Here is a 12,814-nt window from a genome sequence, read left to right on the forward strand (position 1 = left end):
TTGTATTGAAACTTTTGTTTGAGAATGATTGTTAAAGAATAACTAAATGACTCTAAATGACAACAGTTTGTTCAAGCCTTAGGTCTTACCTTTTTTATACCTGTCACTGCATTTGTTGTTAAAAAGCAGAAATCAATATGACAACCACAGAGCTGTCTATAGAAAAGCAACTATTTTTAGAAAGTGTGGAAAAAGGATCTGCGTGATTCACACCATACAAGCTTATCTATGAAGCTTGGTGGAGGTAGTGTCATGGCTTGGGCTGCGTGGCAGCTTCTGGAAAGGGCTCACTGATGTTTATTGAGGATATACATCATGATGGTAGCAACAGGATAAATTCAGCACTGCACAGAAACATTCAATCAGCTAATTTACAGACGGGTCTAAAATAACAACATAAAATTACATTTTACCACAATTAAAGGTTTATTGGTTAAGCATTTCCTGTCTTCCGTGATTTCTAACCCAAACAACTAACTAACCGTTGTCCTGATTGTTATAAGTCTAGCATTCACTGGTTGAATCTGGCTGATTCTTTTGTAGCTGTCTTTTGTAATTTAGGTAGACTATGCTTTCATTGTATGGACTTCATTTCACAGTAACTTAACTTAGCAGTAGTATTTACTGCAACTGCTGTTGCAGTAACTGCTACTGCAGTGACTTACTGTTTTTGTTTTGTAGTCAACCATCATAAGTGATACCTTTTTAGTTATACTTTACTTTATTATTTATGGTCAGAGAAAGATTAATGTGAACTGGTCACTTTTTTGCAAAGGCTGCTGTTCTGCAGCTGACTCTGCTGTCTCAGGTGTTAAAGTGTCCTTAAATACACCAAAGACAAGGCACTGCAAACCTCCTCCTTTTCACATGTGCATTAATAGGCAGATCTAAAGAATAGAGATGCTAATGGACGGTGGTCACGATAATGATTAACCTCATTTCATTTTGATACTAACAGCAGTGAAAGTTAGGAAGGTAGCAGATTGCAACCACTGCCCTGCATGAACATGTAAAGTAAAATGTTTTTAATTCTCTCATTTGTTTCATTTGTGTCATTGGCTTGGTGCCAGCATGGCAGCATTGAACATACTGAACAACCAAAAGGCTCTTGACCTTCAGCAAAAATAAGAAGTGAATGTCACGCGAAGGCATAAACAAGTTCTTGCACCATTATATGGTACATGGTCTGTGTTGTTCAGCAGCTCCCATCTTCGTGGTTAACAACTGCTCATATTTTCTGCTCCATAAATTAGATTGGATAATCCCCAGTAGGCCAGTCTCTCTGATCACCGGTGTCATATGCCTGATAGGAACAGCCTGTAAAAGAGTTTCCAACAATTCCCCCCTGCTACAGGGCGCCTGTAAAGCATAGAGGATCTTTGCTGATTGGATTGGCAGGGAAGCCTCTGATTTCAGCTAATCACTAATTAGAAAAATGCCGATATTATGTATTTGTCAATGCAGCAACTGATATATTTTATGATTCCATTGGTGTGCGCAAGTGTTGCTTACAGATCCTTTCTAATCAGCGTCTAAATTAAAATGGCTTGTCTTTGCAACATCTTTACAGTAGATGGACTGTGAGCTCATATGAGACACCTCTTACCAGGCGCCACACTGGAGCAAATCGATCTCAAAGTTCAACCTTTTAAGTCTTTATGGACGCTGCCAATTAATTGGCTGCCCTCAGTTAGGAGTCTTCTACAAGTCTGGGTGGAGACTGACCATGTTTTTACTGTTGAGCTCCCTCCTAAACTGGCCAGTCACAGAACAGACACTGGGACGGCCTGATAAAGTTTTCTTGATGAAGCCACAGCTCATAACGAAATGCTGGACCGGGCTTCACTTGAAGGCTGTCACTTTTACAGGTGACCTTGAGCACAGATCCTCCCTGTAATTTATTGCAAATAATGTTCTAAGGAGCCCCATTTTGAAGATTCACTGTCACTTTGCACCCAACCATCACTCTGCCTCAAAAGACAATCTGCACTCCTGACAGGGCATTCCCATAAAAACATATAGCCAGCCACCTTGGTGTCCTATCCAATTATATGAAGAGGGAATTAATACTTTAAAAGCTGCTAGTTTATTAACAGTTATTGCAATTTATGCTACCACTTGCAAAGGCACATTAAGACAGACTGACTGGAGGTAACATTACTCTCTGTATGTGTTCCAGTGTGGTCATTAACTGAACCCAGAGAAATGATCATGTCGTACCTGATCTTGGTTCTTTATTACTCTAACTGAAAACATTTAAAACACCTTTCTGATCAATTTCTGATCTTTTTATGAGTGATGTGAGTTTTGTACCAGATTGTGTCAGGGAACTACAGGGAACTGAACCTAAAGACTATTTACCGGTCAGATCAATTCTGACTATTTAAAATTTCCATTTTAAACTATTGACATGAGTTTCGGGGGTGCAAATACAAAGAGTAAACAAATTAATAAATAAAAACAGAACAAACAAACAAAAGACAAGTTCCCTACGTAGCTGACTGGGCGTTAACTTTTTCAGTTAGTAATGTGGTTGTTTTACAGTGTAAATGCCCTGACAAAGGGTTTTGGTGTATAGCACCAGCTTTTAAAGATTCTGGACATTAGGACCACACTTTAGGCTAACTTTTCAAACGGATGATGATTTTGGAAACTCCTCTCTCTCTCTTTCTGTCATCACGATCTGAGGGACCAATCCGTCACTTGGAGATCAAGCTCCTGCACGTGTCACCACAAAGCTCAGACTTTGAAGAAACCAGCTAATCTCAGCCATTAATAATTACAGTCCAGCTCACAAGGACATCTGTTTCCTGGGGCTGTATCAGCACATACACAGTAACTTGATGCAAGAGGGCTAAAAGTAGACTTGTGGTAGAACTGCAGTTTCTCACCCAACCAATCTCTGTCTCTCTCTCTGTCAGCCTGCTAGGTCACATTATAAATTTACACATTAGCAGTGTGAATTTGGCTCCTATGGCTTTAAAAAAACTGTTTGCTGAAGAGCGACATGCCCACAGCTGTAGAGGTGGGATAAGAGCTAGTGGACACGAAAGCTGTTCGTCATTGTTAATTATTTGACTGCTACAGCCCCACCAAAGACACCCACACTAATTAACAAACACAACTAGGAGAGCAGCAGGCGACATCAGGGACTCATTAACACAGGACTGTTTTGGGGTTACTTAGAAAGACTCACTTCAGAAAGCTGAATGACTATATAGTAACTTTCAAGTTTGTAACAGAACTTCTTATATTATTGGTTCACAGGCAGCCTGCCACCATTAAAACCATATAGAGGTGGAAAGAGGGGGTCAGTGTTGCCCTGCATGGATGCTTTGAAGACTCTGTGAGGCTCACAGTGAGGATATTGATGGACTCACAGATTGCATCATCGACATGAATTTCTGTATGGACACCCACTTTCCCTCAACTATTCGCAGCCCTAGGGAAGATGTTATCCCTCAGTCTGGAGGTTCGAGTTCTTATGGGCCTGTAAAGAATATGTTATCCAGGTGGGCTGGATCTGCAGCTATGCTGGAGGTTCTTTTCTGCATATCATAACATATATTTTTTAACCACATGGGCCGGGTTCTTCCTGTCCTGTGTTGTGCAGCTGCCGTACCAGACCAACATACTGAGACTAAGAATGCTCTCTAGGGTGGTTCTGTAGAGGTTTGTCAGCAGCCAAGAGTGAAGTCCAGCCCATCTGAGCCTCCTGTGAAAAAACAAATCTCTGCTGGGCCTTCTTTGCGAGGTCAGAGGGGTTCAGCATTCATGTGAGGTCAACAGTGATATGGATGCCCAGGAACTTGTTCTCAACTTGCTCTACCTCTGTCCCATGTATATGGAGGGGGGTATGAACCTTCTTCCTGCATTTTCTGTAGTCCACAATGACCTCTTTGGTCTTCAGGTGCTGGGGTTCAGGAGCAGGTTGTTATGTGAGTACTACTACAGGTGTTGGATCTTCTCTCTATAGTAGGCTGCCTATTCTGACCACATGAGGCCTATTGGTCTGAAAGTCCTGGATCCAAGAGCACAGTGATGTGGAGAGACCCAAGTTGTGAAGCTTCCAAAACAGTTTTATTAGGATCCTAACAAATGTGTTGGGATGCTCCAGGTGGGACAGGGTTGAGTGAAGTGCAGTGAAGTCTGCATCTCCAGTGGATCTGTAGCTCCTGTAGGCAAACTGATGACTGTCCTGACCAACAGAAACCTTGTAGATGATGTGCTACAAGATGATCCTCTCGAAGCACTTCATGATTACTGTGGAACAAGGTGGTAGGTGTTAAGACCTTCTTAACAAAGAACATTTGAGGCAGATAGCGACTGTGGCATGGAGTAGGGACAGTTTGCAGATGTCAATGATTCTTCATAGCATTTACCATTCAGGAATTACAACCGTTTAAGCACAGTATGTCCATTTTCAGTGGTTCTATCACTGTCTAAATACTTCTGGACCAAACTGTATCACTTATTTAAGTTAAAACATTTGAAGGTGGGGCAAAAAGATTGCTGTTAAGATTATGCATAACAATCATCCTGTCACATAACTGCAAGACTTGACTGATTAAATCTAACTGTGAGCTACCAACTTGCAAAAATGTATGTTGCCAATCTAAATCTTTGTGTTTCACATGCACATTTTAGCCATTCATCAACACTTGTATTAATCAGATATAAATTGAGCACTATCTGCCAGTTACTGGTGAAGAAGGTGTGTTGGTAAAATTACAAGCATGTTTCATCTGGCCTATTAAAACTCTACATTTGTTAACACTCTTCATATTTCTGCTGTTTCATCATGAACCAGAAGGTAGTACTTGACATGATTGCAGGGGTGTATCTACAGGGAGCAAGAGGAGGTGTAGTGTTTGTTCCATAGATCTTGTCTGTGCACAGAGTTCCATTAAATGGCGTCTAGATAAAGTGCCATTTTAAAACTGGGGTATTCGTTTTAACAAGTCATCTTAAAACTACAACTGTAAAAGTGAGCATGTTGCTTCACCAGAATTGAGGATGGAAAGCAGAAGTTGTGTCTTAGCTAAGTGAGCAACGATAAAACTTTTCTTCTCTCTCCTATTTTTTCCTATTATTTCTCTGGTTCACCCACAGTGCTTTGGTATTGGTGATACTGGAATTGCACACTCGTTTTAAAAGATAAAGAAATAAAGTGTAAAAGTATTACTTTACATATACAACTGCAGTCATAAACCCATCATCCAGCCCAACCACCTCCCTGTGACTTGCTTTCTGTCAATAAATGTATTGCTTCAACAAACATGGCTGCTCAGTTCCAATGCATTACCATTACTGATCTTATTTTCTTAGTATTTGCTGCTGTTTTTATTAGTTATGAGAATTTACACTGCTATTCTAAAATTTGAGCCACATAGAAATCTCCCTACGTGTTCAACTGTGCTTACATAATAGCAAAAATCTTTTTTAATTGATAAATGTGCTATTGAAACACATGATTAATGGTTTGCTGATCATTTACAACATGAACAACATCTACACTGTGTTTCTGATGAGTTTGATGATATAAAATATTTTTTTTTGCCAAAAACTGACTGCAAGCTATTGGAGTTACTTATCAGTAACTGCTGATATAGAGCAGCAAGTGCTTCAAACTAAATCCATTGTTGCCTTATAACACAGCTCACATTAGCCTTCTTGTCTGTTTCAAAATGAACCGTATTTCATAGAAGACATTTAGATATGTTGTAGTAGGTGTTTTTAGTGTTAGGTAGGCCATCTTCAGGTGCCAGTGAGGCAACATGACCCCTGAAACTGTTGCTGCATTGCCTGATCTTAGCAGTTAATATTAGGAGTACAGTTTTATTGTAACCCATTGAATGACAGCCAGATAGCCAGGAAAATGAAACACAAGTGGTAATAAACTAAAATGATAATTTTAGCTTTGCTTTACTCTACCGGCAGTTCAGTAACACTGGATCACAGTGTGAAAAAATGTGTTATCTCCTTTCGACTCACATTGTGTCAGTCACAGAGGCTCCTGCTTTCCCTAGTTCCCTTCTATTTCACTCAAGTACAACGTTGCTGTTAATAATTAGAGAGGAGGTGTAAGACACTGCCAATACGCCAGCAGAACAAGCCGTTGCACGCAGAGCTATCTCATTTTAATATTCAAAATGAATCTACCCTTGTGCATATTTGCATAAATTAAATGAATATTTGTTCTGCAAGGCTTAGCAAACACATTCCCATGACCGCGGTGCGTAAGCTTGGTCATGATTGGCAGAGTCTGTTGTCCTACAGCAGCGGTAATCTCCACACTGTGGCAGTGATACAGCACATGACCCTATCATTTATGATTTACTGGATTTCCTCTTCATGCATAAAGTGCTGCATGTTCCTCCTGTGGGATTGGTCCCTGCAGCTCATGAGCTCCTGACCTCTAGGTTGAGCCTTCATAAACACAACCTCTCCCTCCTGGTCCTCTTTGAGGAAATGAACTGAAGCACAATATAATTCTTATTGATTGTTATATGCTTTGAGTTAAAAATGTATGTTCTAATATTGTCATAATTGGATATTGCTGCACTAAAGGGATAACGTATAACCTGATTTGAAGCAGAAAATTAGAAATAAGTGGCCTGTGGATAATTTATGGTGTCCAGAATTTCATTTTTATCTTTAGAGGCAGTATTAATGTAATGCCTATTCTCTTAGCAAGGGGAAGGCATAGTGCACATCTCCACAGTATTCTTCTTTTTCACTATTACCCCCCCATGATACTGGATTATTTTAGTCTCAATAGCATATGAGACAGAATATACACATAAACATGTATATAAACATACGTATGTTAGACACACCTGAAGTGTTTCATGCCACTAAGCCCCAGAATCATCAGCATCATTACCACAGTAGAACACCTGGACCAGCTGATGCTAACATGTTTAGTAGGTGTGATGTTTACCATATTTATACCTTCTTAGCACGAGGCGATGCAAACATGCTAATTACAACTATATTATTAGCACAAGTGACACTGATGGGTAGGGGGGTGTAAAATCCTGGATGGCAAACACCACAATCAGCAAACTTGTGCCTCCTGCAACTTAAGCTACTGCTAGGCTTTAGAGTCTGCTCTGCTCCACTGAGCCCTCCCATCCTCTGCTCTGCCACACTTCTGCTCCACTCTTTTAACTGGTTATGCTTTTCACAGGCCTTCAGACATTAGTTCTTATCAAATCACAATAAAAAAAGAATAAATATAAAATACATTTCCCTGCAACTATGCTGCAATCACAATATACAGCATGTTTTTGTCGGGAACATAATTGCAGCTGAACTACAGTTTTTGTTAAGATAATGAGGACATGTTCACAATTAATGAATATGGCAACGTGCAAATACGTTGATGCTGAACATATTAATTAAATGTAGATGGGCAACATTTTCTTTTCCTCCAAAAAAGCTGATCTCACAGTACAGCATCCACTCATCTGATTACACTGTTCTCAGACTCCCAGCACTTGGTAAAGGTCAGGGAGAGGTTGTGGTGAAACTAACCTCGCACAGGACTCTAGTAAAGACTTGGCAGGTGCGGGTCTGTAGTGTGACACTCTTGCGCTTTGTATTTCCTCCATCTGCCAATTAGTTACATAGAAACATAATTTGAAGAGGACAGGGTGGAATTATCGCTGCACTTCCGTTCTCTCCGCTTACTGGAGAGTATGTGCAAACACACTTACATCTGGTTATCTATCATTATGTTTTTTTCTGTTGCTGGATTATGTTGTGTAAAAGAAATACCCATGCTCTTGTAATTCCTTAGGATTTCTGTTCTGAGCACAATGCTGTTGTGCCTTAATGTTACATTTGCAGTATGATCAGGTTGGACATTTTTAGCATCACTGAGGCTACTGGGGATTGACCTCCTAACCTTTGCAGTACCAGTGTTTTGCCTTTCCTTGTGGTGCACTTAATGTACAGTGTCACACTTTTTCAAGCTTGAAGGAATCCCTTGTTCTTGTTCTGAGTGCAGTGTATTTCATGTGAACGTTTTCTTTTTCCTAAGCGTCCACACGCTCAGTGGGCTGGTTTTAATTAACTGCAAAGAGGAACAATTTTCCACTGATGAGCTGTGTTTTATTCTCATCTGTGGGTACATTTTAACCTAGCGCACAGTCTCCCCACTGGATGCCAGGCGTAGCGTCCCATATCTCATTCAAGCTAGAAGCTGGATGAGCCTTTTCCTAAGCTGGGGGTTGAAAAGTGGATTTGTTCAGACATTTACATTGGTTTGATGGTTTCTAATTCAAAATAAGTGGAGGCAGGGCCTTTTTCATTCAAGTAACTGCTCTACGTGCTCATCAAAGTCTGCACTGAGTGTCATTTAGAATTTCTCTCTCCGTATTGCAGATGCTGGATGTGCATGTGTGCATAAAGAAGTGTCCAGTTGCAGAACACCACCTCAACACGCAGTCATGAGGAACAGAGGGTATGTTTGTTGAATTCTCTTATTTTCTTTGGCATTACACCAGGACCAGCTGATGGTTGATGTCAAATGACAAGGAAGGAAACATATGCAAGTAGGAAATAAATAAATAACTGGATTATTATCAGAAACTGCTGATTTTAAAGGGAATTCGGACATATAAAAAGTCGAGATTGAATCACTTAACACAGATGTTCACAAACTTCTGCTATCCTGTCTGGGGCCAGTTATTGGTTCTTTGTGTCTTGACTTTATCCTGTATGTTACTCTGTTTCTGCCTGTTCCCCAGTGTGACTCCAAATCTGACTTTCCTCTGCATTCCTCATCACCTGACTCTGGCGTCACCTTCCCACACACACCTGTGTTCCATTTTCCTGACTTACTGGCTTAGCATATACTGTACACAGGGGTCAGTTTCCCTATGCTACTGACATATTATAAATAGTGCCTCTTCTTTCTCTGGATTTGATCTTGCAGTGCTCATACCTGTTTCTGCCTGATCTGAGTGTGATTTGAACATTCTTACCTGAGTTTTTCCACCAGCCTGTTTCGGATTTCGCTTTCTCTGACTTCTGATTTTGGTACTCTTGCTTTATTAGAAGTTCACTTGTCTTCTGCACCTGCCTGTGTGCCCTGTATCTGCTTCTGGGTTCGTTCCACCTGGTGTTTCCACACAAACCGTGACAAGCTGATGTATACTGGTGCTGCAGCTGCTGGCTCACTGCTGCTGACCTTGGTTTTTGACTTTGTCCTGTTTACCTGTCCTGCTTCAGAAGGCTGATGAGACCTGCTGCTGCCTTGCCAGCATGTGCTGTTACCAACCTCAGCTGGGTGGGGGTGGAGTAGAGTGTAGATAGGCAGAGTAGTAAATCCACACTGTGCTCATCCATCAATGTGCCCATGTGTCGGCTCTCTCCCTTCCTCTCTCTTCCTCTTCCCCTCCAGCTTGGCTGAGCTACGTCCCATCCTACCCTTTATATCTCTTCTCATGTGTCAGCACCTTTGCTGCTTTATAGGCTTATTGTGAAATGAAGTGACAGTGCTGCGCTGAAATATCACCAAATTAAGAGCGCTGGCATGTGTAAACAAAGCAAATGTACACCAAAACCCATAAATCAAATGGATGGTGATGCCTAACTCTCCTATTAAAACTTTGTTGACCCTGTTACATTTAAAGGTTGTTTTGTGTGGTTGACTCTTTTGCACGCTGTTTCTACTGTACATTAGTCATTTCTCAGCCTCCTGCAGTTGATTATTCATTATCATAAATGGATTTACTGTAGCGTAGGCCAAAAACACTTCAGAACTTTAGACAGTCAGTCCATTCTTATAATGCATTTGTATGAAGAATATTATTGATATAATGTTATGTAATACTGATGTTTATTTTGAAATTGCTATTTGCCATAAATCAGTGGTCTCTCTCATTGCATTCCACTTTATATCCACCTGCTTTTCAAACTGAAAGTGAGACTATAATGGAGCTGTGAATGTTGTTGGAGAATTGTTTTGGAACATACAGTACTTGGAATTGGTGACGAAGCTATGTGCTGAAAGCCCATGCTACAAGACACTTGTGCTGTGTACTTCACTGTCACTTCATTGTCTACTCTGTGTTTTTCTGCCTTACTCAACAAGCCAGCACAGCATTTATTATGTACTCATTGTTCTTTAAGCAAATCAAGTGGATTTCTTTTAGAGTTTTTGCTAATTACAGTCAGAACTCTGGGTGCAGAATTTTGAATTAAGTGGAGGCTTTTTAAGGAGTTACAGTAAACTTCCAATAGTCTGGAAGTAAGAAATGCATGGACTATATCACCTTCACTTCGAGACTGGATGCTACTAGTTTTACTAGTATTCTTCAGGTTGAAAAAAGCAGTTCTAGAGATTTCTTTTATGTGTTATGTAAAGGAGATATCCGGGTCAAAGATAACTCTGATATTCCTCACAGTATCACCTGAGGCCAATGTCATGTCATCTAAGGTAAGAATATGATTAGACATCATGTCTAAGGAATTTTAGGACTAGACTAGACTAACTGCATTGCAATTAAATTTTATTTCAGTGTTTCCTAATAATATTGCCTAAGACCAGCGCTACCGGTGCTTTACCAGTGCCGTTTCTGTGCTATGATGTACTCTAAATCCTGATGAGAATTATGTATTCAGGTGATTCCTGTGCAGGTGGTTACATAATTGCTTTGAAACTACTTTTTTCAAGAATGTTAGAGATAATGGGACGATTGGATATTGGTCTATAATTGGTTAAAACCCCTGAGTGAGTCAAGAGTAGGCTTTTTGAGTAGAGGTTTGACTAAAGCAACCTTAAAAGCCTGCGGTACGTAGCTGGTTAGTAAAGATAGATTGATATGCTTGATCTAATACATCTAGTTGGGAAGGGCTCTAAGAGACATGTTGATAGTGTAGATGAATTCATTAATAATTATTTAAGCGCGATCTATGGGGAAGAAGCAGTCTAAGTAAGAGTGAGATCTTACAAATGAATCTAGAGCTGCTGTACATGCGAGACCATCCAACAGTTCACATTCGATTGTTTTCTTTTTATTTTGTTGGGGAAGGGGAGTGGTCTTTATTTGTATGAAGTTCTCATGAATCACTCCTCTTGTGTTGGTTTTTGATATACACTGGCTTTCCAAAAAAGAAAATGGCCACACACTAATATGCACACACCTTTGCACTTAAAAAAAAAAAAAAAAAAAAAAATTCTACCGTTTCATTCTCACATCTCCTGAAACAGTAACACTTTTTCGATAGCACTTTGCTTTGATGTTGTTTCTTCTTGACTTAGATTTTGTTTGCTTGCCTTGTTCCTCACTTCTAAGTCACTTTGGATAAAAGCATCTGCTAAATGATTAAATGTAATGTAAATGTAATATTTCATTAGACCATATTTCAATAGGCATCATTTCAATAAGATTCTGCATTGTCACAGCATTTATTCCCGTCCAGAGTTCAGCATTTACAAGATCTTTGATTGATGATATGAGAATCAGACGACTGTGCAAAGTCTTCTCCAGCACATCCCAAAGAATCTCAATGGGGTTAAGGATGTGTGAAAATGATGTGTCATGCTCCCTGAACCACTCTTTCACAATTTGAGCCAGATGAATCCTGACATTGTCATCTTGAAATATGCCCGTGCTATCAGGAAATAAAAAATCTATTGATGCAATAACATTCGGTCATTCGGTATATTCAGGTAGTCTATGACATGACTTCATCCATGCTAGCAGTTAAAATTTTTAACTCAATCAAGTTTGCTTTAAAAATACTTCTAAAACTCTGTTTGAACGTTTCCCTTAATTTCATTTATTATAGTGTTTTGCAACTTTTAACAATTGTTCCTTTGTGAACAGATTCAATAAATCTTCACAAGGTGATTCAAAAAATTCTTAAAAGCAAGCTATTTTATCCAACTCTTCCCCAGTTTCATGGAACTATTAACTGAATCAAAGGAAAACAAAGTAAACATGCTGCACACTAACAACGGAAGGCCAGAAAGGAGCACCAATCCCCCTAACTGCCTAACCAAACTAACTAAACTCAACCTTAGTCTTTATGTGGCTGTATGGTGGGTATTTATGCACTTCAGCCCAGTGGTCCCAATAGGCTACTGAAAATCAGCAACTCTTCTTGGATATCAAAGGTGGCAAGCCAGAGTCACAGTATGTCACAGTGTGTCACTACCTTTACAAAGAATATTATAATAAACTGTAAAATGATTAAAACTACGCATACTGTACGTTAGACAAAGTCTATCAACAGTGGCTAGAAGTTTTCCAGAAGTTTTCCTGCTCCATCACTTGTCACTGTGCAGAGCTGTCTGCATAAGACTGAACTAAATTCCTGCGATCTTAAAAGGAAATGAGCCAAATTGATGGCTAGGCTTCTGCTGCTTGTCTTTTATGATGGATGACAGCGGAAGAAGGGGTGGTAAGGGGCCTTCCATGGCAGATCTGAAACCATGAATTCCAGCCCCTTCAGAAGCAGGCTAAATTTGTGCTGACAGGCGATAATTTAAACACAGTGGAACAGCTGGTTTCAAAACTGTGCCATACATTTCAGTAGATGCGTGTCTATGTGCATGAACACGTGTGTTATCTTGCAACTGTGTGTGCATATTTGTACGATGAAGCTTGTCATATTTCCTTTCAGTGAGTTCATCCACGCAACTGACTTCATGCATATGCAGGCGCATGATCCTCAGAATCCAGGAGCAAGTTAAGGTTTTCAGAGAACTCTCCAGCTGTCACATCCCCAGCAGGCTGCACATAAACATTTCCAAAGCACCACAGATATTTCTTTTCTCCCCCCCCTCCCTGTTTGA

At 40.1% G+C, this 12,814-nt stretch overlaps 1 protein-coding gene across 2 annotated transcripts in view; it reads left to right on the plus strand.

Moving 5' to 3' along the window:
- Positions 1–12,814, plus strand: part of LOC113149878 (heparan sulfate glucosamine 3-O-sulfotransferase 5) — a 57,017-nt gene that overhangs the window by 22,047 nt on the left and 22,156 nt on the right. The window contains exon 2 of one of the 2 annotated variants that reach the window (XM_026342222.1): positions 8,392–8,470. The exons of the other annotated variant lie outside the window; for it this stretch is intronic. The gene's annotated coding sequence lies outside the window, so the exon portion shown is untranslated. The remainder of the gene's footprint in view (positions 1–8,391; positions 8,471–12,814) is intronic. 2 annotated transcript variants of the gene reach the window in all.

This window comes from Anabas testudineus, chromosome 24, assembly GCF_900324465.2.
Source record: "Anabas testudineus chromosome 24, fAnaTes1.2, whole genome shotgun sequence".
Taxonomy (NCBI): Eukaryota; Metazoa; Chordata; class Actinopteri; order Anabantiformes; family Anabantidae; genus Anabas; species Anabas testudineus.